This window comes from Cervus elaphus, chromosome 24 (assembly GCF_910594005.1).
Source record: "Cervus elaphus chromosome 24, mCerEla1.1, whole genome shotgun sequence".
Taxonomy (NCBI): Eukaryota; Metazoa; Chordata; class Mammalia; order Artiodactyla; family Cervidae; genus Cervus; species Cervus elaphus.
In genome coordinates this window covers 34644732-34670580 of record NC_057838.1, presented here as the reverse complement: position 1 = coordinate 34670580, position 25849 = coordinate 34644732, and the positions used below count along the sequence as shown (strand labels likewise).

At 39.6% G+C, this 25849-nt stretch overlaps 1 long non-coding RNA gene across 4 annotated transcripts; it reads left to right on the top strand.

Moving 5' to 3' along the window:
• Nucleotides 1-925: 925 nt before the first annotated feature.
• LOC122682673 lies at nt 926-24527 on the top strand. Of its 4 annotated transcripts, none has more exons than XR_006337477.1 (4): nt 926-1044; nt 12921-13022; nt 13579-13791; nt 24092-24527. It is a non-coding gene; the product is annotated as an uncharacterized LOC122682673 (long non-coding RNA). The 4 variants fall into 4 exon arrangements; XR_006337478.1 differs by having other exon boundaries at nt 24057-24527; XR_006337479.1 differs by lacking the exon at nt 24092-24527 and adding an exon at nt 13913-14584.
• Nucleotides 24528-25849: the final 1322 nt, after the last annotated feature.

The following is a 25849-nucleotide window of genomic DNA, read 5'->3' as shown; positions in this document are numbered from 1 at the left end:
TCATCATCCTCTGTCTGGATTCCTGAAACAGACTCCTAATGGTCACCCTGCTTCCACTATGTCTGTCTTAATCCATTCTTCCTAGAGAAGAAAGAATGATCAGTCCTCCAAGAAAATACATCAGCATTTTCCCCTTGCTATTCAGTAAAGTTCAAATCCTTTGACTAGTCTTTAGGCTCTATCTATGTATACGGTTTTACTTTTCATTATTCTCTCCCCTATATACACAGTCACCGTGGCCTGACTTTAGTCCTCAAACAGATCATACTCTCCTGAATCAAGAGCTTGCCTAAGCTGTTCCTTCTATCTTAAGTGCCCTTCCTCACACTCTAAACACAGCTAATCCCTACATCTCTTTCATGTCATAGCTAAAATATAACTTCTTCAGGAAAGTCTTCCTTACTCTCTCCGATGAAGTCCCCCTACTATATACACTCTCGGGGTATGGAACACCATTAACTTGTAAAGTTTATCATATAAGCAATTAAAGAAATTTTCATTAAATTATGGTGAGTTATTCATAGTGTTTATATTCCATAAAGTCACCATGAACACTACATTAAAGAATACTGAAGTGTTTGCTCCTAGAGAAATATAGGGTTATATTCTTGTGAATCTTTGGTCATTACATTTTTGTCAACTGCTCAATGCATAACTTTGTTATGTGTGTATCTGTTTAAAGTGCCTCTTAAAATGTATACTGTTGATTCATTAGCACTGAAATCAGAGCCAACAGCACTATAGTCACGGTTGAAGGAAGCTGATCCAACACAAGTATTTTCTCTGTAAGGCACACCGCAGCCCTCCTGCGCTAAGGAACACTAGCCAGTTGGGGTGGGGCATCCGAAGCAGCAGACAGACCAATGAAAATACGAGGAACAGGGCACTCAATCTACCACGGAAGGGCTACTTGTTTACAGCATGGAAACTGAAACAAGAAGGCAGTGTTTTTTGTTTTGCTTAATCTCAGCTGGGATCATGAGGGTTGGACAACTCTAATTCTTTGCTGCCCTGTGTCTGTCTGCAAATGACTATGAGAGCGCTGTAAGTGTTGATTTGGGAGTCACAAATAAATTTTTGTCAGTTGGTGAATTTACAAATATGGAATCTGGGAATAATGAGGGATTGACTGTCCTAGTTAAGTGAATGCTTCCCTTGCTAGATCATAACCTTCCTGAGAGTAGGGGTCTTGTTCATCTTGCTCACTGTATCCCACTGTGCCTGAAACGTGCTAAGTAATCAGTAAGTATGTGTCCAATTGATTAACTTATATGATTTTATTCTTTCTTTAAGGTTACAAAATCAATTCCTAACCTTGACTGCCATACAAACTACACAGAAGAAATATGATATACTTCACAAGAGTAGATGAAATATAGAGACTAAATTAGCTGAGTCCTTGTGAGATGGGTAGCCTTGGATACAGGGCAAGTAACGACTTCTGTGACTGGAGAGAGGAGGAGGAGAGGTTTGGTACAGGTGAAAATTAAGTGATTGAGGGAAAGTGACCAGGGGTAGAACCAGCTCCTGGTAGAGTAGTTGACAGTCCAAAATGTAGGTCCAAAATTGTGCTTGGGACAGAGTGGTCCTCACAGAAGGGTAAGAAAATCAAAGAATAGATATTTGAATTGGTAGATGTTTGAATGGCTAAGGAAAATAGAAAACTGAGGTGATCAAATTTAATCAGTATGATTCAATATCATAGATGTAAGTGACATCAAATTCCTTAGGTCAAGTGTGTGGTGGAAGAATACTGTTGATTCTAAATGCATTCATAGGAGAACTACAGACAGTGGTTTAAGTTATTTGCATATAATTCAGCACCTTGGAGGAGGAATTAGCATGATTTAAGCACAGTATCAAAACCCCAGCTGAGTAAGCTGGATCCTTAAACAAGCTGCAGTTGTAGTAAAGCACTGAGTGCTAAATATGGAAGAAAATCAAGGCAAAGTCACAACCACACATCCTAGACACCCACAGAAGGAGCCTGCGGAGGCTTAGTGGACATGTACCCTATACAAGAGATTCCAAATTCAAAACAATGACTCTAATCCCAAAGCCCACTCTTGGTTTGCATTAGTATCATCTTACCTACTCCCACTGGGACTTAGTAAGCTGAGCTTACAGTGGGACTTAAAGGCATTTCAGCCAAGAGGGACATGTCAACAGACAGTTTAACTGTTCTGAAATATTCCGGAGGGTTAACTGGACAGAGGACTTAAGGATTGACTTTGAAAGATTTGGAAGACATGTTTATTTCAACCAAGACTTATTGAATACCCATTAGGTGCAAAGAATAGGAGGATGGGGAATTGAGGAGGGATCAATGCAAGAAGAATGTGTCCTTTGTCAAGCGTGTGAAACTTCTGGATGCAAAAAATAGCCAATTTTGTTAATTTTCTGGGAGATTCCAAAAGACTACAAAGGCCGATGATTTTCTAATTAGCATACACAGGACGACTGTACATAAAATTGTTTTAAGATGTACTAATGGTCCTTGAGAAGTAGAAAATAGATGGGAAAATGCTTGGGATGAGAGTTCAATCAAAACAAAAGGAACTTTCAGAGTCTAACATGTTTCATGGGATTCCATGGGTATGTATGTGCAGAATGTAATCTGCAGATGGCTCTGTCTAGGTCACACAGGTAAACATACATAACTGCAGCATTTGCCACCACAAGCACTGACAGGTACTTGAACAATCCCAAAGAGAAACAACTAAGCAATCTGTGCTGAAAAGCTAAGTCTGGTTTTTCTCACTCTTACTCAATCTGGAAGTCTAACCTCACATGTGCTGATTTTGCTCCCCAAAATAACACTCTTCAAGAGAAAACCGAGATCACAGAACAGCCTCATGGGTTATGTTTAGGATAATCAGCTGAATTCCTAAGATGTCCTTCTGCTTCTGCATTAAATGAAGACTATTTATTTGTAGTCTTTTGGTCTTCAGAGGCAAGTTGTGGTTTTGAAAATAACCCTGAAGAATAGTGTTATAAGACAAATGGGGGTCCATGGGTTTCAATAGGGCATTGAGCCTAATGCAAAGCCAAATTACCCCTGATTCACAGCCTCGTGGATGCATCTCCCAGAACATGTACTCATATCAAACGTTCTCTCACTCATGCATATGCACATGTGCACATAGAGAACTCTGAAGTGTGTATTCTTTCTTGGCCTCCAGAATTTTCCCAGTAGGATAAAACTCCATGGCCCATAGTAAACCTGGCGTGATAAACACCATTCTTTATGGACTACCTTTCCTTCAGTGTCTTACTTCTCCCAATCCCTACTGGTTTCTCTTTGCCACCCAAAGAAATTACTCACATCAAATCCTACCCCACTGTTTGCTTCTGTGGAGCTCGTAGTAATAAAGTAGGTAACATGAGTAACATAGGTGGTAGTGCATACATAATTCAGTTCTTTCGAATCTGTTATAGCTGAGCAGGCACACAGAAGAGCCAACATAGTGTTCAATGACAATGACTCTCCAAAGATCCAAGTGAAAATACCTGTGGAAGAATGGGTTTCCGTCGAGTAAATTAAAGAGCATTAATAGAAAGAATGCTAAAGGCAAGTCACAAGGCTTCTGAGAATGAGAAATGTTCAGTGGAAATCTTGTAAAATACCATAAAATTAAATGATCCACTCTTCAGAGCACTTGAAAAGCAAAGTTCTCAGAAAGAACAAATGCAGAATTCAAGGTTATAAAGAACAGGAAAGGCTAATTAGCATTTTTCCTCGATAGTATCATAAAGGAAAAATTAAGGTAGAGGTTTGGTGAGATATAAGTCAATGTTGATTAACCTCCACACACCTTTGCTCACCTCTACTAATACAACGATCTTTTTAAATGGGCCACAACCATCCATTGCTGGTAATTAGGTTCAGATTTTGTGTCACAATTGGAATAGATTATTGATTGCCTCTGAAAGAACTTTATAGCTCCCAAGGCTTAGAATTCATTAATGAATGCTGGAGCTGATAAAGTTGAGTTTAATTACATACTCTATGTCTTGTTGAACATTAAACTTGCATTTTTATTATTTTTTTTCTTAGTTGAAATTTTATTTTAAGCCTTCACCAAATAGATATCTGTCTTAGCTGTACTTTATTCTTCAGAAGCCATGGGCATCAATGAAAATTTAATTTGGAAAAAAAGTTAGCACATTCTTCTTTATGATGTAGTATTGTTTGTAGTAGTAAAGCTGTATTTGTGCCTGACTGGATATTTTACAAGGGGATCTGTAACCTGATCAGGTACTCTCTGTCCTGAGAAGCCTTCTTCCTTGTTCCCCAGCTCCCTACTGCAGCCCCATGCCCCATCATCTGTCTGCCTGAGAGGACACTGTGTAACCCCCTGTCCTTAGAAGAGGCAAATGTGCAAATGGCACAGTGGCCACGCTGACCACAGTCTCATAAACTTGAACAAAAATGGGAAAGCAAACCTTTTACCCCGGGCTACTACTATCCAGGTTAGGGGTTGCTTGTCTGAAGAAATTCTAAAAGTGTCTTTTAAAGGGTCAGTGGGCTTGATGTGAAACCCCAAATAGTGTATGAAACACATTAGCAAAATAAAATACCAACACATCTTGTGATTATTCATGATGATATGCTGGAGGGAAAGAGCAGTTCCTACTGGGAGCTCCGCCGTCCCTAGTTTTCAAAACCTAGATCAAGTCTCTTCCTCTACTGAGCATTCCCTGGACTACACAAAAATTTTTCCCTTTGCTAAACTAAACACCTTGTTTTCTTTTTATTCTTCATTGGGAAATAAACAGTTCATTAGGACAGTTCCTGGGGTCAGGGACGACCTCGGCCTCTAAGCTTTCCACTAGGGCTTATTGCATTATTCCCATGCAGGGGAATACTGGAAGCCTAGGGGGACACAGATCACATAAAATTCTCTTTGAGGAGTGAGGCAGGGGGTGGGAATATCAATACAGCAGTATGTTTAAAACATAGCAGAACTGGTAAGATACCCCACAATCTCTGAAAGCTTCACAAATAAAATTGTAATGGCTCATTTTTTACTGTTTTAGAAAGCAAATTTCCTTGTAGAGTATTTCACACCAAAAGCAAAACAACAACAAGAACCTGGGAAAATCTAATCAAAGTTTGACTACAAAAGAAAACAGTAGCTTAATCAGCAGTATTAGCATATCTGAAGAAAGAGCACATCAATAGGAATCAGGGATAGTCTGCAAGGAATATAAAAATAAGTGTTCATTCAAGCCTGTGGAGATGCAGTGACCTCTACCAGTCTGTCCTTATAGGGTCATTTTAAGGTCATGAGGGACATTGTTTAAGACTGCTGTCATTTCTGAAGCATGGCAAGGCTATGGGAAGAGAAGTCATGTATTTCAAAATTTTCAGAGAGGAAATAAATAGCATGGGTCATTATAAAGAACATGAGGAAAAGATGAGAAATATATTAAACTGTCTATATAAACTATAATCATAAGTCAGCATTCTATCTGAAATTCGAGAATTAAAAATTGCAAAATTTGTTACCAACATAGAAAATAAACAAATGAACAAATCTTATCATTACAGACTAATAAAACTAATACACAGTTCTACTAATATGCACAAGCAAGTGTAGACAGACCTCTCCTAACACATCTCACATGTTGATCAGCTTCATGTTCTCCTAGGATGTTGCCTTACAGTCAAAAGCAACTTTGTTAATGTAATTTCACTTCTCATAGTGGGTCTGCTTCAAGGTGTAGCATTATTACATTATGCTATATTATATTATATTATATTATGCATTATTATATTATATTATGGGTCTGCTTTGAGGTGTAGCATATTATTATAAGGGGGTCCTTCCCCCAACTAACTCTTCTTAGGACTTCATGAAATATAACTTCCTCTAGGTGCCTAACCAGGCACCAGTCACTATACTAGCCCTGCACTTCCCTTGTAACATTCAGCACATAAAAAATTATAGGCTCATAGTCCTGTCTCCACTGCACTGTAATTTCCATGAAGTCAGGGTCTTTTTATAGGATGACCAACAGTCCTAGTTTGTTGAGGCTGGGTGGGTGGGGCAGGGGGTTGCTGGATGCAGAGATTTCAGTGCTAAAACCAGGAAAGTCACAGAAATTAAAGGCAGGACACCAAATTGTTCACTCTGTTATTCACTACCGTTTTCAGAATACCTACTACAATGTCTACAAACTAAGTTCAAAATATACATAGGAAAAATGTGAGTAAAAGCACAAGTTTGTATACTATATCATAATTCTGAAATATACAACTCCAGATTAAAAAGGAACTTAAAGAGTAGTTATTTTGGTTCCATGATAGGATGGTAGTTTTATTTTACTGGGGGATTTTTACATTAAAAATTATGTTTATTATAATTTTAAGTTTGTATGATACTGATTCTTTTGAACTCCAAATCATATTCTACTTTTCTTCAGAATCTTTTCCAGAACCTCTGGAAAAATAAAATTTTTTCCTCAAAATTCATTCACAGGTGTTACCCATGACACTTGTTTATCACATACCATTTTAGTGACTTGAAATTCTTTCTACCCCTTCTTTTGAGTCCTAACTGCTTATCTAGAATAGACTCTATTCTCCTGGAAGACAGGCATATGTCTGAGGGCCTCCCTGAGGACCTCATAACCTCTCTGTCAAACTGCCCCCTCCCAGCCTCTCCCAGCCGTGCCTGGGAGAGTCTACACTCCATAATACTGCAACCTGCAATTTACAGCTGATCCTGCCATGCTGTGAAACTCAGACCCTCTCTGGAGTACAGAAAAATTCTCATGGAAATGGCTGGACCATTCCTTCTTTATAATCCACTCCTTTAAAGTCTTTATTGGCCCCAGGACAGCCATTGTGAGCAGAGTCTCTGTAAATCAGTCAGCCAGAGCTGTGCAGCGTAGAGGTTGAACACCAACTGGGCTCCAGTTCACTTACGTTTCTGTTGCACCCAGAAGCAAGAAGCAGTTTGCTTTTCTAGGTGGGAAGGGGAGGCAGGAGGATGTAACCTGGAGAGAGAGCAGCAGGTGCTTTTAGAGGCAAGATGAAATCTGGTTGGAGAAACAGACTGTGTCTCGGTGAATGCCAATTGTAAGACTTGGACTAACAAAGTTCTCCAAGTTAAACCTGAGGCTTCAAAAGATGGAACTGAAGTCTCAGAGACCTTCCTTTGAAAACATCTGTTTTTCAAGATCACATGCAAAATGTATAGAAAAGAGGCACTGGTCACAAAATGACATCTCTAATACCAGCTACACCGATGTGTCTCTGCCATGGGTAGGTGGAGCTCTACTAGCAGGGCTGGCAAATTTAAATCAGAGAGGAAGATAATTTTGTCTCTAAAAATATGCATCTGTCAAATCTACAGCTGTTGAACTTGAAGGCAGAGGAAAATGGAAGAGTGATACAGAGAGAGAAGATTTCTGAGAAGTTGTCCATTATGCCTGTTCTGAGGTGAAGGGGGAAAAAAATCCCTTCTTGAAAGTAATCACCTAGCACTGAACTCACATCCATTTACTGGGAATAAATGGAGCCAAAAAAAAAAATCACATTCAAAATGCTTTGTAGGAAGCCCTCAAACCTAAGCTAACATTTCTTTCCTTCATTACTCCTCTTTCCCTCTTTCATTCCTAAGTGAGTTCTCCTGTCTTTGTGTGAATATTCAGGCAGGAACACAAAGCCCACTTGTCATGCTGGAGATGGAGAACATGGCAGGTCTAATGAGATTCCAGCCTGGGTAACTCCCATCATTTGTTCGAACATCGTATCACTTTATTCTGCTGTTCTGCACAATTCTTCTAATCTGCGTGACTCCACACTGTGTCTTCAACAATGTTGTGTCATTAATACCTTTAAACAAACCTTTCTTCACTACCCTGCCCTAATAATTTCCTTAAAAGCTTCTGGCTTATTCCTCAATCTTGGCTGAATTAATACACTATGAAAGCAAAGTCATAGGCAGAGGACAGGAATAATTACTGGTAACATACTGAAGAACAAGAGAGAGCAGAGAGGAGGGATCCTAGACCTATGAAGTTATTAGATATAATTCATAATATCACAGAACAAGTTCACTGCTACCAAAAAAACCCCCTAAACTCAAAGGATTTATAAACCTGCATTTCTACTGCAATCTCTTTCCCCAGTTGGATTTTGCTTTCTTTGTAGAATGGAGGGATTTTGCTTATATACTTGATTTATCTGCTTATGACAAGTACAAAGAGCAATATGTTCTGTGTGACACGATACTGGTGGCTACATGTCACCATGTGCTGTGCTCAGTCGCTCAGTTGTGTCCAACTCTTTGTGACCCCGTGGACTGCAGTCCCCCCAGGCCCCTCTGTCCGTGGAATTTCCCAGGCAAGAATACTGGAGTGGGTTGCCATGTCCTGCTCCAGGGGATCTTCCTGAGCCAGAGATTGAACTTACATCTCTTGCATCTCCTGCATTGGCAGATGGATTCTTTACCACTGTGCCACCTGAGAATCATAGTATATGTCATCATAAATAAACGTCTAAACCCATAGCATGTACAACACCAAAGGTGAACCCTAAGGTAAACGATGGACTCTGGGTGTTTTCGACATGTCAGTGTAGGTTCATCAGCTGTAAACAGTGTACCATGGTGGGGCTGGATGTTGACAGTGGGGGAACTATGCATATGTGGGGGCTCACAGCACACAAGAAATATCTATACCTTCCATTCATTTTTGCCTTGAACCTAAATCTTTGAAAAATAAAGTCTATTATAATAAAAAAGGGAAAAAAAGGCAAGGGTGAGGGAGGCACAGCGGTAAGAGCGAGTCCAATCAGAAATGCCCGGTGCACTGTCTGGAATGCTCTCGGCTTCATTCAGCCTGTCCAAATTCTTCCTACTGATCAATACCCATTCCAAGTTCCACCACAGTCAGGAAGCTTCCCCATGATTCTCATTTGCAAGGCTCTGTTTTGCTCCCACTTGTGAATTCACTGTACTCTGATGACCTTGTGTGAGGCAAAAAGAAGTCCAAGAAAAAACATCCCTGACTGAGAATCTCTCAGGGAGGCCTGGGTCCTATTCTTCTTTAGAGATAACTGGGTTGAGACTTTGGGTAAGTAACTTAGCCACTAACTGGTTCCTTCTCCTGACAAAGGAAAAAATCAGATTAGATCAAAGTTTTGCTGAGAAGCTTTAGTAGTCCTTAAAGAAACACTGATTTTTAAAGACAGGAGTTTCTCAAAACTCTTCATACTATCTTAACATAAAAATTAATCTCCATGAACAGTTTAGTGCAACATTTCTTAAACTTACTGGACCATGAAGCATTTTACATGATTGAAGTTCTATGGAAAATTCTCTGGAAAACATTGAACCCTATTTCTAGTGTGCTTTGTAGCCTTGATAGAGGGATCAGATATTTTTGTATTGTCATTTAATTCATTTCTTTTTAAAACTATAAACCATGAAGCAATATGTTTTATTATGAATGGCTTTTTAGAGATTATTTCCTTAATCTCTCCATACATAAGCAAAAACTAAGTGTAATGTTTAACACATTGGAACTTGCATAATTGATTATTGTCTAGAGAAGGAGAAATTATCTCTAAGGCATGTTTAGTCAGGAGGCCAATTCATCTGTTGACATCCAGGAATGTGGGGATGAAAATGATAGATTGTCCCCCATCTGAGACTGCCTTCACTGCCATTCTGTAACCCTTCTTCAGGCCCAGATTTACAGCACATTTCTTGCCAACAATCACTGTATATGCAAGAAAACTTTTACCACCCCTTCCTACTACAGAAATCTAAGAAAAATGTCCCTTAGGTATCACCAGAAAACGTGTTGGAACCTGAGAAGAACTATCATAGGAAGTAAGGCACAGTTATTAAGAGCTGTTCTGTACAGTCCTATGTATTCGTGCCACTTTTTCTTCATCACTTCTGCTTCTGTTAGGTCCTTGCTGTTTTTGTCCTTTATTGTGCCTATCTTTGCATGAAATGTTCCCTTGGTATCTCTAATTTTCTTAAAGAGATCTCTAGTCACCTAGAGCCAGACATCCTGGAATGTGAAGTGGACCTTAGGAAGCATTACTATAGTGGAGGTGATTGGGATTCCAGTCGAGTTATTTCAAATCCTAAAAGATACTGCTATTAAAGTGCCGCACACATTATTCCAGCAAACTTGGAGAACTCAGCAGTGGCCATAAGACTGGAAAAGGTCAGGTTTCATTCCAGTCCCAAAGAAAGGCAAGGCCAAATAATATTCAAATTACTGCACAACTGCACTCATTTCACGTGCGAGCAAGAGTATGCTCAAAATCCTTCAAGCCAGGCTTCAGCAGTACGTGAACCAAGAACTTCCGGATGTATAAGCTGGATTCACAAAAGGCAGAGAAACCAGAGGTCAAATTGCCAACATATGCTGGATCATAGAAAAAGCAAGGGAATTCCAAAAAAACATCTATTTATGCTTCATTGACTATGCTAAAGCCTTTGACAGTGTGGATCACAACAAACTGTGGAATATTCCTAAAGAGATGGGAATACCAGACCACCTTACCTCCTCCTGAGAAAGCTGTTTGCTGGACAAGAAGCCACAGTTAGAACTGGACATGGAACAATGAACTGGTTCAAAATTGGGAAAGGAGTATGTCAAGGCTGTATATTGTCACCCTGTTTAATTAACTTATATGCAGTATACATCATGCAAAATGCCGGGCTGGATGAATCGCAAGCTGGAATCAAGATTGCTGGGGGAAATATCAACAACCTCAGATATGCAGATGATGTCACTTTAATGGCAGAAAGTGAAGAGGAACTAAAGAGCCTTTTGATGAAGGTGAAAGAGGAGAGTAAAAACGCTGACTCAAAACTCAACATTCAAAAAATGAAGATCATGGCATCTGGTCCTACCACTTCATGGCAAATAAATGGGGAAGATGTGGAAACAATGTCAGACTTCATTTTCTTGGATGGTGACTGCAGTCATGAAATTAAAAGATGCTTGTTCCTTGGAAGAAGAGCTATGACAAACCTAGACAGCATATTAAAAAGCAGAGACATTACTTTGCTGACAAAGGTCTGTATATTCAAGTTCAGTTCAGTTGCTCAGTCGTGCCTGACTCTTTGCGACCCCATGGGCTGCAGCACGCCAGGCTTCCCTGTCCATCTCCAACTCCCAGAGTTTACTCAAACTCATGTCCTTTGAGTTGGTGATGCCATCCAACCATCTCATCCTTCTCCTCCCGCCTTCAATCTTTCCCAGCATCAGGGTCTTTTCCACTGAGTCAGTTCTTTGCATCAGGTGTTCAAAGTTGTGGTTTTTTCAGTAGTCATGTATGGATGAGAGTAGGACCATAAAAAAATCTGAGCACCAAAGAATTGATGCTCTTAAACTGTGGTGCTGGAGAAGACTCTTGAGAGTCCCTTGGGCAGCAAGGAGATCAAACTAGTCAATCCTAAATGAAATCAACCTTGAATATGAACCTTGCAGACGCACTTACCATCACAGCCGCCCTCCCGTGTGCTGGCTCTGGGAGAAGCCTCATGTCTTACATTATAACTTGTTTCATGCAGTTGTGGCTTATCTTTCCAATTGGATTATGAACCATTTAAGATTCAGATTTATATCATGTATTAATATACCACCGTGGTTTTGCAAATAGGAAAATAGGAACACAGTAAATGCTTGATGAAACTGCTCTTGCTTCTCATTTATGTGGATCTGTTTTATTGCTATCATCCAGCTACCTCTCCCCATAAATAACAAGTCCATTTCCCATCTTCACCTGTGTAAATTCCACACATTATCTAATAACCACTTCAAATGGGACCTTCTTTACTAAGTCTTCTCCAATCCTCTGGAGTCCAGAGCTTCAATTGCAATTTCATTATGATATCTGCTATAATTCACTTCCCCCTCAATATCCACCCAGTTTTCTTATTTTCAGCTTAACTGCACGTTCCTTAGAGATAGAGATAGTATCTGACTCATCTGTATTCTCACACACTACTCATTCAGTGCTTATTGCAGTGAACCAAGCACATGAGTCTGTACCAGTTTCTGCTGCATAACAAGCCACCTTAAAATTTAGTGCTTCACACAATCCCTATTTCTTTAGTTCAGATTTTTGACTCAGCTCTTTAGATGAGCTGGAGTGGTCCTTCTACTGTCTGTGGGCTCACTCCTGCAAGTGTAGTCATCTGCTGATTGGGTAGGCAACCATGCTTCTAGCTTTGGCAGGCTGTTGGCTGGGGTAATGTGGGCAACATGTCTCTCATTTTCCGTGATGCTAACCAGACCTTGTCCATATGAGAGCTGTCAGGGTTCTGAGACAAAGAATTGAAGTATGTCAGACCCCTGGAGGACTAGACTTGGAATTGGCATAAGGTCACTTGTGCCACATTCTATTGCCCTAAGAAAGTCACAAGCCACCTCAGATTCAAGGGGTAGGGAAATGAACTCTACCTCAGTGAAAGTGAAGTCGCTCAGTTGTGTCTGACTCTTTGTGACCCCACGGACTGTAGCCCGCCAGGCTCCTTCATCCATGGAATTTTCTAGGCAAGAGTACTGGAGTGGGTTGCCATTTCCTTCTCCTACCTCAGTGGGACAAGCTACAAAGTCACACTACCAAGTTCTACACCAAGGGGTGGATGCAGAGTTCTGCCACTCTGCCATCTACCAGAGTTTCCCTTTCCAGCAAGTCCAAGACTGTTGAAAACACTTGCCTTGCCCGGTCACCAGGCCTCATGTTCTTCTCTTTCATGGGGCTTTGAGTCACACAGATACACCAAAGATAGAGTTACTGCTGAAAATGATCACCATGCATGGAAATGTGAGGGCATGTGAAATGGGAATCATCATCAGTGGTCTAGAATCTAGAGTTTAGAAGAACAAATGCATGAAATGTCTAATTCATCTCTCTTTGTTTTGATCATTTGCAGATGACTTATCCCTGGAGATCATAAATTATTAGAACCAGGAGTACACTTTAAGGTCATCTAGTTCAGGAGTTGAACTTGGAAATGTCTCCAGGGACCAAATAGGTAAGGTAAACGAGTAAAACTCAATTTAAGCCAAGGTGGGTTGGGGGACTATGAGAGACTCTTAGGCAACTGTCTCAAGTGAAGGCATTAAACTCTTGCCTTAACAAAAAGAAAAACTGCTCAGAATAAATAAAATACATGTACAGACTAAACTCAGACCCCTGACCTCCATGTTGTCGTATCTGATCCTAGACAAACTCTCACTTTACAGTTGAGAAAGTCAAGGCCCAGAGAGGTCAAAATGTTTTTCCAAGGTGGCCCAGCTGGTCAGCAGCAGAAATGAGACTGAACTCCCTGTGAGTCTCCTATGACTTGGCTCTGGCAGCAACACTGCCTAGAGTATAATTTTGAAAGTTTTCTTCCTGATGGGAAAGCGAGATTCAATCTCTTCACAAAATAGCTGCCTCATGGGTTTTGTCAGAATAGAAAAAGCTCTCCTGGAAAATGACTGTCTCGTGGGAGTGACTGCTGGGTCAGGTTTATGAAAGGAACGACAATTTGATTTGCGGCACTCACCCATGGGAGCCCGGCTGCATCTGCTGCTTCCTAATTGCAGGCGGGAGGCCCAGGGACTCTGAGGTGAAGCACACAGAGGTAGCCACGCTGAGACACACTACCAGCCTGGGCCCAAGCCGGGCTTTCAGACAGCTCAGAAGACGTATCTGACTTGGCCTCCTGGCCCAACAGAAGATAACTGCCTGGCCGAAGTGGAAATGGCAGTTCAAGACAAGAAAGGAGAGAAATCCAATATGATTCAGGTCATTCACAGGTACAAATTGATGTTTCACCTGTTCTTCTCTTTATTTTCCATTTTTAAAATGCCCTGTTTTTTTTGTTTTTTTTTACCCTTGGCCCAGATGGGTAAAAATGTCTTTTTTTTTTTTCCACAGAAGAAAAGAAAATGAAGCCAGTGTGGGGAGAATGAGGGAGGATTTATAAATCAAAGGAAAATATTACAACAGAAAAATCAAGTGTTTTAGTCTGTTATAACAAAGAGCCACGGACTGCATGGCTTACGTAACAACATAAATGTATTTCTCACAGTTCTAAAGGTTGGAAGTCTGAGATCAGGGTGCCAGTTTGGTCAGATTTCAGTGAGGAACCTCTTTTGGGTTGCAGGCCATTTTATGCTATATTCTCACACCGAGGGAAGGGAGAGGGATCTCGCAGGGGTCTCTTTTATAAAGACACTAATTCCATTCTTGAGGGATCCACCTTCATGACCTAATTACCTCCTAAAGGCTGCACCTCTAAACACCCTCATATAGGGGATTAGGTTTCAACACATGAATTGTGGCGACACACAAACATTTAGTCTATAGTGTTAAATATACGCAGGAGTTCAAATTGCAATTGGCCTATGACCTGGCTCTGTGATGGGTCAGTGGCCTTGCTGTCACCCTCTCAGAGAGAATCCTCTAGGCATTAGTCCTTGGTGGTCACAGCAGGAATGCCCGTGATCAAGGCCTAAAAGTCCCCTCGAGACTGGCATCTTTGCTCTTCATCCTAAAGGATTCTTAATACATATCCGGTGATGAAATGAATAGATAAATTGCTTGAGTCTATTTTTTTTTCCTTGCACACCCAAGAAAAGCACAAACACAAACAAAAATGATCTGATTAGGACACATGGAGATAATTAAAATGTTGGACACGGAGTGTATAAAAATGAAAAAGAGAACGGGAACATATGAGCAGCTTAGAAATGAATTTTAAAAGCCAAACTTATATATTGTCACCCAGCCAGGCAGTCAATTCTGTTAGTCCAAACCAGCACAACTGGGATGAAACTGCCACGTCTATTCCTTCTACAGACCTTTACAATCTTTTTTCAGGAATGAATGAAAGTGCTTGCTTAAGTTGTCTGTGGGCTATCTGTACTAATACAGAAAAATTTGAAAAGCAAACATTTTTAAGACAAGTATTGCCCCTGGGTATTTTCAGAGATACAGACACTCAGGTAGTATCAGTTCCAATTACCACCCTTTGGTTGCACCACACACATCTATTTCCACACTGCTTTTAAATGTGACGTTTCGGCACGCATCTAATGAAAAACAGGGATATGCTGTTCAGGTGGTCAGGAGGTCAGGCTCTGCTCTGGATCTGCTAAGAACTGAACCTGTGACCTCAGTCTCATGTTCCCTCATAAGTAAAATGAAGATTTGAGTATAAATTTATGAAATTTCTTTGCTTGATAGCTCCATTTGCACTGATTTTGACACAGTGTGTACTCATTTATTCATTCATCCTTTTATTTTCTTTCGTTCATTCAGCACATTTTATTGAGGCCTACTCCATGTGCAGCATTGTGTTGATAACTAAGTGTAAAGAAATGAGCAATGAAAACAGAGTCCCCCTCTTTATGGAGTTTCCATTTGAGATAGTGAGACAGATGGTACTCAACTAGATATGGAAGCAAGAAAATATCAGCCTTGTTAGAAGGACTATCACCAGGAGGAGGGACAGAACCTGATGTTGTGTTAGAGAGTAAATGAAGGTAAGCTGACTGGGAAGACCTAAAGCAACAAGTGGTCAGAAGTCCTGGGAATAGCTCTTGGCTGGGCTATAAACTAGGTATGTGACATTAGCCAAGTCTCTTTCCCACTGTATCCATCTCCTATAGCTGCCAAAACAAACTGCCTTAAATTGAGCGGCTTAAAACAGTATAAACATAATACTTACATTTAGGTCATGAATCCAATAGGGCCTTATCGGGTTAACATCAAAATGTAAGCTGGGCTGTGTTTCTGGAGGTTCTAGAGAAGAATTCAATTTTTTTTTTTTTTTTTTTTGCTCTTAGATTGGTGGCAAAATTTAGTCCCTTGTTGTTGCAGGTTCAAAGCTCCCATTGTCTTGTTGTCTGTAAGGGGAGGGTCACTTCCAGCTCCTGGGAGACTTACATTCTTTGGCTGGAGGTCCCCTTACAACACCATCAACCATGAGTAGAGTCCTCCTCACATTTCATCGCTCTGATCTACTCTTTGGCCTTCGTTTTATTTCTGTAGGGACTCATCATTAGACTGGCCCACCAGGATAATCCAGCATAATTTCTCTCCATCTCACGGTCTTTAACCTTAATCACATCTGCAAAGGGTAGGGGTTATCTGCAAACATACCCTGTTATTCAGGGTAACACTTCCACAGATTCTGAGAATAGGGACACGCACATCTTTGAGGGGCTGTTATTTTGCCAACCATAATGCCCCAGTTTCCTTTTCAGTAAATGAAGACACTGAACTTTTCAAAGCTCTTTCAAATCCAAAATGTCACAACTCTTCTGGGAGCCATATTTTGTCAAAACTAGAATTCGTGTTTCCTTTCCGTAACAACTCGTGAAGAAGTTTGCTCCAAGTGAAGGCAAAAATCTCTAGTTTGAAGAGGGTGTTTATCTAGGACCCTGATAGTAAGTTTGGGTGTTGTGGTTGTATAACCACTGGGCAGTCTCAAGGATGGAGCAGGGAGCATGCTCAGGGCTGACCCCTGAAACTAATTGTTAGATGACTGCTTGTGACCATCCTGAATGTAATAAAATAGAACCACCCATTAAATGCACACTTTACTAGCAAGTGATCAAGTCAATGTGATGGACTGTTTAAAGGTGTAGTTACAAGGAAAACGTGTGCCAAGCTTCCCCAGATAGTCTTCTGAGCACGTATCCCAGGTGTGGTTACCTGTATCATGTCTCTTCTGGAAATGTGATCTATCACAGTTTTCACTATGGCCAGGGAAGCATATATACACATACTTGGAAAGTAGAATTCTTACTTGGTCAAGTCATGGCTGGTAGCTTTGTGACTCTCATTCCAACTCTGCTGGAAAGATGTGGATATTCTCTCCTGTTGTCTCTTTGTCTTTGTAAATTGAGAGAAAGTCAACTGGTGGGGGTGGAAACAACAAGAATCCTGGTACAGAGGCTGGCAGCCAAAGCGGGTGCAAAAGAATTTACATGTTTATCTAGACCTTAAGTGGACTTTTCCAAAAGCAGTGTTGGTCCTGATAAATCAGGGCTAAAACCTCAGTGGTTGTCTTTGGTATTTATAGTTGGCTTTGGGAGGAACTGGCTGGGATTAGAACCACAGCCTGGATGTAACCTGGTCACTTAGTCTACCCAGAAATTAAATCTAGAGCTTGTCCCCCCCTCCCAGATAATATTTGAATACAAGTCCCTTGAGAGACACATCCATTTCTAGAACCTCCCAGGTGAGTTTGGCAATTCCAGAAGTTTTTTAGAAACGTTTGTAGAAAATTAGAAAAGTGTGTAGATCTTAAGGCAGAAGATGCTGCCTTAAGTCTTTTAATAAGATTACTCTTTGACCCTAAGTCATTCTCACTTTTCAGTTTCATGATCTCTGAAGTGGGAATTAGCAATATCTATATCATACCACTATTATAAGGTTCAAATAAAACAAAATAAATACAAGTTTTTTGTAAGAGGTAAACATCGTGTAAATATTACTTGCTAATGTTATTATGCATCACAGTTCCTTGAGCAAGGGAAAATTGAGGGTGTTCATTAATTTCGGCTAGCTGACACAGTTTGTAATTGTATATTCATGACATTGTTGAATTAATGACTGCCTCCTGTCTCCTCCCTGACATCCTGTAAATTCCCTGAGAGCTGGGACAGAGTCTCTTTTGATCATTTTTTAATCTCTTTTGTCTTCATGGTCTTTGCCCATGTCATGCACTTAGTGGGTACTCAATAATTATGAATGACTTGAGAGAGGTAAGAAAACAGGGAGAGAGTACAATGGAATACAGAAAGAAAGGAAGGGAGAAAAGGTGAGATTTTTGGAAGGAAAAGCGAACAGTGCAATGCAAATGTCATTCCCTAAATTGTCTAAGGTTATCTGTAATCTAATGTTATACCTCCAAAGAGAAAATTTAACATAATAATAATGAAAATAATAGCTAATAAGTATCAACTTCATAATAACTATTATGTACCATGTACTATTAATTTTCACTGTTAAATTTTAGAACAGTCATATGTGGTGGTACTAGAATTATCTCCATTTTACAGACGAGGAAATTGAGGTTCAGCATGGTTAAGTTAACTTGCACAAAATCACACAGTAAGTGGTAGAGATAGTTGGAAGTCACACTCAGATCATCTAACTCAGAGTCTGTACCATGCTGCTGCTGCTGCTGCTAAGTCACTTCAGTTGTGTCCGACTCTGTGCGACCCCATAGACGGCAGCCCACCAGGCTCCCCCGTCCCTGGGATTCTCCAGGCAAGAACACTGGAGTGGGTTGCCATTTCCTTCTCCAATGCTGTACCATGCTATTGCATGCTAAATTTTAATTTTTAGCTCAAAAAGTATTAGGGAAAACCTGCTGTGAGGAAAAATTACTGAAAGTACACTGTGTCACAGGAAAGTAAAAGGAGGTCTATGAATTCCTCCTAAAAAGTGCATCTTACAGAAGGACACGGGGAGAAGTACAGTGTAAGGTCCACAGATGGAAGATACTGTAATATGCTACCAGGCTGCTTTCATATAAATTTTATAAATAAATAATTTAGCAAATATTCAGTAAAAAAAAAAACAACAGGCATTATTTAAAGACATAGTCAGGTAAAATGACAAATGGCATGCCATTTCATTTTCTCTCAGGCATTCAAGTTTTAGCTGAATAAACATAAAAGAAATCAATCTACATGGTGCAAATGTGGGGGAAAAAACCCAAGATCTATGTCAGCAATAATAAAAGGCATCTACTGTTCTGTAACAGTCAGCTCATTGTAAATGGATGCCCAAGCTAGAGAGAAATGCATGATGGGAAAGCCAAGAACCTCTTCCAGTTAGTTCTAAGCTGTCAACATTCAATTAAGGGCATATCTATGGAAAAATGGTTTGCAAAAAAAACCCCACAAGATAAACTGAAGAGAGAAGGCCTAAAAAAGATAAACTCTTTGCTTTTGTCCTTCTGTATGTGGTTAGCAGCAATTCCAGATGTTAGCATGATTTTAAAATTTTAATTAGCCTTCAAAAGTTCCAGGAAGCAATACTTACATTGTGATGTCATAAATCATATCTACATGGAAAATTGTCAGCACAAACTTCATAAAAGCTGACTGAGAGATATTTTGGGAAAAATCAGATCACTCCAACATTAACTGCATTATTTCCTAACCTTCACAATATTAAAGAGATTCAGCAAAACAAAGAATTGGAGATTATTAGAATATTGATGATCATCTAGTCTACAAATAAAATACTAGTGACCCATGGGCCAGATCTGATTCGGAGACAGATTTGTTTCACTTGCTTTTTTTTTTTTTTTTTAAGTTTTGAATTAGTAGCTAACATTTAAACGCTGCTGCTTCTGCTGCTAAGTCGATTCAGTTGTGTCCAACTCTGTGCGACCCCATAGGTGGCAGCCCACCAGGCTCCCCCGTCCCCGGGGTTCTCTAGGCAAGAACTAGAAAACTCTAAAAAATTGAAAAATATGGATTTCTCTTGAAAATGTGAAAGATCTTCAACATTAGGTTCTTCTTCCTGAATGGATTGAGAAGGGGTGCCCTACTTCCAGACTGGGAAGCTTTCTAGATTGTATCATCCCTACCAGCCCCCATTACCTTGCCCTCATTCTACTTTATTCATTTATATAGTCAGTATTGTCTCTGTGGTCTAATCTTTTCCTTTTTACAAATAAAAGCTATATAGTCTGCGTGGTTTGATCAAGGTCACAGAAATAGGTAGTATGTTAGGATTGGCTCTGGGACCCAAGACCTCTGTAGTTTAGTATAGGTTCTTTGGAATCTAACAAAGATCTCTAAAACCCGGAGCATCGATCTGCTGTTCCCTGTGGCTCTTACTACTTCTTATCTCATGTTAGAGGTGTTTCTACATACTCAATTGGTCAATTTATTTACTTAGTGGTTACTGAACATTGACTGCATGCCACATATCATGCTAAATCCCAGGGAAATAGTGGTGGTGGTGATATTAATCTCTCAGTCATGTCCAGCCCCATGGATTGCAGCCTTCCAGGCTTCTCTCTCCATGGGGTTTCCAGGCAAGAATACTGGAGTGGGTCGCCATTTCCTTCTCCAGAAGATCTTCTGACCCAGGGATCAAACCTGCATACCCTACATTGCAGACATATTCTTTACCAACTGAGCCACAAGGGAAGAAGCCCCCTGGTGGAGAAAACAGGCACAAATCTTAGCTCCTCCACTATTCTGCAAACCTTTAAAGGCAGTTTCCAATCTGATTCACTTTTGGGATAATACCCAATGTGATGGTATAAAGCATACAACTGCCCACTAAAATATAGAATAAATAAATGGATTTCTTCCTTTTATTCCTTCCTTCCTTCCTTCACAACAAACCTAAGATTATTATTGGCAGAGATTATCTCCATCAGGCTTCCAGGGTGGCTCAGTTAGTAAAGAATTTGCCTGCGATGCAGGAGACTTGGGGTTCAGTCCTTGGGTCTGGAAGATCCCCTGGAGAAGGGCGTGGCAACCCACTCCAGTACTCTTGCCTGGAGAATTTCATAGACAAAGGAGCCTGATGGGCTACAGTCCATGGGATTGCAAAAAGTCGGACTTGACTGAGTGACTAACACTTTCACTGTTACTTTCATCTTCATTAGCCAACAAGTAAATCATGATACAGAGATTAAGTGACTTATAACAGCTTCAAAGTGGCAAAGATAGATAGATATTTGTCCATTTATCCCTAATTAAACAAACATCTTTCTCTAAAGAGGTTTTATCAGCAAAAAAGCATAGCAGTATTCTATGAAGAACATGACTTCTGGTTAATGTATTTCACTTGTAGTCTAGAAACACATGGATTCTAATTTTAGATCAATTACTATTAAGTGTGTGATTTTGGATAGATCATTTAACTTACTGATTCTCAATTTTTTCATTCATAAAATATTCATTTGGACAAGATGAAATACAGTGCTTTTATATGGGTAAAATTCTACAGTCTTTTAAAAACAAAGAAAAGGCATTCTCTGTTTATTGAAGAAATGCTATGGATTTACTCATTTCTTGCTAGATTTATGCTCTTAATAATAATCTCCCTAGAGCTTATTGTGTGCTGGCAGCTTAAATAAACTATAGCTAATGTGGCATCATAATTGGACCATGACAAATTTTGACAGACACTCAATGCTGATTTGTTTTTAACAGAATAATAATGGTTCCAATGTGTTGATCCTCACTTCACAGGAGCATCACTGGAATAAAAATATCAGTATCTCATTATATTGTTTCAAGTATCTTGATTTCATTCTGACTTATAATGAAAATGAAAATCCTAAACTACTAAGTCCTTTTTAAATCATCCTAGTGTACGTAAAGACCAGTTCTTTTCATCTTGGAGCTCTTCAGTGGTTGAAATGTTGCCAGTTTATTCTAATGGCACCCTTATTAAATTGCTCTAGAGGCACAAGAAAAAAGGATCCAATTTTACTTTAAGGCTACTTAATATTAATATTTTATATGAAAATTAGAGAGTTATATAGGTTCTGGAACTCTTAGAGTACTGTATTTTATTATGCACAGTGAAATGTTTATAGATAGTAAAGTAGCTGAAGGTCCTTCAGTTCAGTTCAGTTCAGTTGCTCAGTTGTGTCCGACTCTTTTCAACCCCATGGACTGCAGAATGCCAGGGTTCCCTGTCCGTCCATCACCAACTTCTGGAGTTTGCTCAAACTCATGTCCATTAAGCTGGTGATGCCATCCAACCATCTCTTCCTCTGTCGTCCTTCAGGTCCTTCAGATCTTCATTTTAGGAGACGTTCAACTTCCAGACAATATCCTGAAGCAAATGCCACACTCAGATATCCCATGCTGTGTCTCATGTGCAGTTTTTCTCTTGATGCTTCATGGGAAGGGCCTGTGTAATCCTTAGAGCAAAAGCGCTAATTGATTTGATTCTCCTCAAGTTTCAGGTCAAGTAGTAGATGTCTAGATAGGTACACGGGCAGCCTCTGTGAAAGATACAGCTGAAGCTCTCTCAAATTACATACTCTTTAAATTAGAGCACCAAGTTCTTAGTGCTGCTACTTTGTTTACAGGACCTTTTCTAGACAAAACTGTATTAAAGTTTTTTGTTTTTTTTTCCAGGACCACTTTTCATCCATCACCAATCCTTCTGGTTGTCCTCACATTCCTTAATTTGACTTCTCTAGGAAATACTCAACTCCTTTGCCACATGTGATATTATCTATGTTTCTTGTTGAAAATGAGTTTCTCTACTTCTGTGAGGTTCTGCATTTTGACATCAGGCCACAGGAACTGAACTCAAAATAAACGTATACTTCATTCATGAATTTTTCTAGTCCTACCACCACTTTCCTGGTTACAATTAGGTAACAACCATGGTACATTAATTGTATGGCAGTGTTATAGCTCAGCATTTTCCCTCAGCTCAGACTCAACCAGAAACAAAGACTGAAATAATTAGCTGACAGAAGTTAGAAACAGAAAAGTTTGCAGAATTTGCTTTTCTATTAATATAAAAATAGGCAAACCTGGGCTAGAAGTGCAGAGGTGAGATTAGAAATATAATTCAGAGTAGAGAAACTGGGTACTTGAAGCAACAGTGAGGAAAAAAAGTTATACCTAGAGAAGGAAAGTGGACAGGGAGCTGAGTGATGACCTGCACAGGTTAGCCTGTTGGACACCAAATATCCAAAGTTCCCATCTTTCTACAAATCCCAGGATCTTCATCCCTTGTTGTCCCCAGAGGGTGGGAAAGTAGTAGGAAATTGAGCCCATTCCCCGCCACAGTGAGAGAGGACAGAACCCATTTTATATGGCCCATATAAAGGAGAATACTGGGAAGCATAGCAGTATCATTTCACGTGTCATATCTTTCAATGGCCTTCCCCTTTCCCCTCTTTGAGCGCATGCTTGTGTCTTCTCCAACTATTGTATTTTCCCTCCGATGACTAGAGCGATCACACATCCTAGTGTTCCCAGAAAAATCCTACCTTATTCATATTGCATCACTGTAACCAGTGTAATTGTCTCTTTTGTTGTTCAATTATGAATAACAAATTATCACCTTATGAAGGCCCATTTTTAAGTTTAAGATTTTCCCCTTTCTTCAAGGTAAAGCATTACTACCCCTTATGGGGAGAATTCCCTAATTTCAAAAGTTATAGTCTCACCCTTTGCCAGGACTTCATAGCTATTTGAAAGGGTATCATGATATTCTACCTTAATAAAATAGTAATTTGTGAATATATCCTTTCTCTGCTAGACTTGTAAAGGCCAGGACAACATTTCTTTTTTAGTGCTATTACCAGTGATTTGTATGTAGATAGATAATATTTCTCAAATTGGTTTAAAGTTATATGTAATTTTAAATATCATAATCTTTGAATGTAAAAAAGGAGGGATAGATTTTCTTTTAAACTAAAATGAATTAACTGGCATTTTCTCTGCTTACCCATCACAATTTCTCTACACATCTATTACAGCATTTTTCATGTTATTTAGATATGCATCACAGCATAAATACAAGATACAGATAATAGACAAAGATAATGTTCTGTAACAATTTTAGCACAATGCTTGGTTCATAGTAGAGCTGAAAAATAAAAAACATATTGAATTTGATTTTTGTTGTGTATACAACAAATTCAGTACATGAACATAAGCTGATGGAAATGTTCTGAAACTAGATTGTGGTGATGGTTGTATAACTACAAATATACTAGAACTTACTGACATATACACTTAAAATGGGTGAACTTTATAATAAGTAAATATCTCAATAAAGCAAGTGAATAGACAAAGCAATTAAAAGACAATCTACTAAATGCAGAATAGTTATGCAGAAAACCTAGAGGCATCTCCAACTTGCTAGTCACCTTTTGCCCCAGTTTCGGAGCCCAAGAGTGTTCTCCTTCCCTCTGCTAGGAAGAAATGCCAGGAAGGTGTGACAGATGTAATATACCTTTGATAGTTAAAAAAAAAAAAAGTGGAGTGGTGGTTCTATTACTGTCTATCAGTCAATAACTGGTTACATAACTAAGGACAAATCACTTCCCCCACAGGTGTTCATTCAGTTCTCTTATCTTTAAAATGAAAGGCTTGCAGACCTGGTGTGCTATGCTTACCCATCCGCAACACTGGAGAAGTTGGCCCAGGTAGCGGCGACAGCTTAGAGGATGACGAATAGACACATAACTCAAGCTGAGCCAATTAGATTCCGCTTCTGGAATTGTGGACTTCTGGGCCAGTAACTAGGACAAGTTAAGCGAAAGTCATGTCAACACCTGTCGTCAGCCCAGTAGTTGGACTGTTGATAATCGGAGGAATGCCAGAGGAAAACAATCTACAGTGAACAGCAAGAAAATGAAGGAAACCTGAAGCGGAGTTGAGAAATGGTGGCAAAGCACCTACTTGCCTCCAGCATGCTGTTTCCTGTGAGATCAAGCAATGCTCTGTGTGGTATTCTTGAATTCCATGAAACCTGTATGTCCATTGTTTTCTTGCTCTAACTGTTGCTGTTCTTAGCAATTAAAAGAATCTTGTCTAGAAAAGAAGTCATTGCACTGATTTCTGTGGTGGTTCCCAGCTCTTATACTGTCTTTAGATTTGATGTCACTTCCCAACATGCCTTTGGCACCCAAGCCCAGCAATGAGACAATGACTTCCTTGCAGATGAGTCAGTAATTTCCCCATTAAAAACCACTTTCTTTCTCTTTAATAAAATTAACCTTGAATTCACCAAACTAAAATACGCAAAGCTGAAACTTACATCAGTGTATATCAAGATTGAAGCACTATACAAATGAGTTAATTTTTTAAAAATCTATACTCTTCTAAAATGTTTTGGCTAATGATATGACTAAAATAGAAGAGTCTCTAACTTTCAAATCATGAAAACAATATTATACGTCACTATGAACAAAAGCAGATTCCTGAATGAGAGCTAAGGAAGATTTCTTCTAGATTGTCAAATATATATTTGGAAATAATTGTTGGATAAGTTTAATGCAATTATGAGGCTATTCCACCTCATTTTCAAATCCTGTGTTTTAGTGTAAGCTTGCACTAAAAATTAAGATAGCCAAAGTGAGGTGTGGGATTCTGTGGTCTACAACTGTTAGCAAAAGCTTCCTAGCTTTTAAAGAATACTCCTTCCAGCTCACTCACCTCTATTCTCTTGCTCTCTGCAGCTTCTAATCTTTGAAATAGGATAATAGCTCCCATGAGGGGAAGTCAAAACTCTAGTGATTAAAATCCAACTATACCATTCTGCTTCACTCCCACTTCATAAAATGGATTTTTAAAATGGCATGCAAATGCAAATCACCACATTATCCCATTTTACAGGGCCTAAATGATTTTATGTGCCTTCCAAAGAAGGAGCTAATAGGCCCCATAAATAAAACAATCAAATTGTTTTTAAAGTTTCCAGCCTGTTTTCCCACCAGACCACCCACTCTGAATTTACAGCCAGACCAGAAGTAGAAAATCAGACATCCTACCTAATGACACAGAACCCATGAAACCACCTTTACCATCTTGTTTTGTTGTAAGAATTTAGAATGACCACAGGACTTTTCTGGGTATCATACAAGAATAATTGGAACACAGCACACTGGACTCAAATGAGCTATCACTTACCTACTTAGCAAAGGGCCATTTATGCTCTGGAGCAGCAGTTCTCAGCCACGGGTGATTTTGTCACCTAGGGGCACCTGGCAATGTTTGGGTACATTTTGGTTGTCCCATTGTGGAGTGGGTTGAGTACGACTGGCATCTACAGGATAGAGGACAGGGATGATGTGAAGTATCCTATGTCTGAAATTTGGTTCAGATATCAAGAGTGGTGATCTCA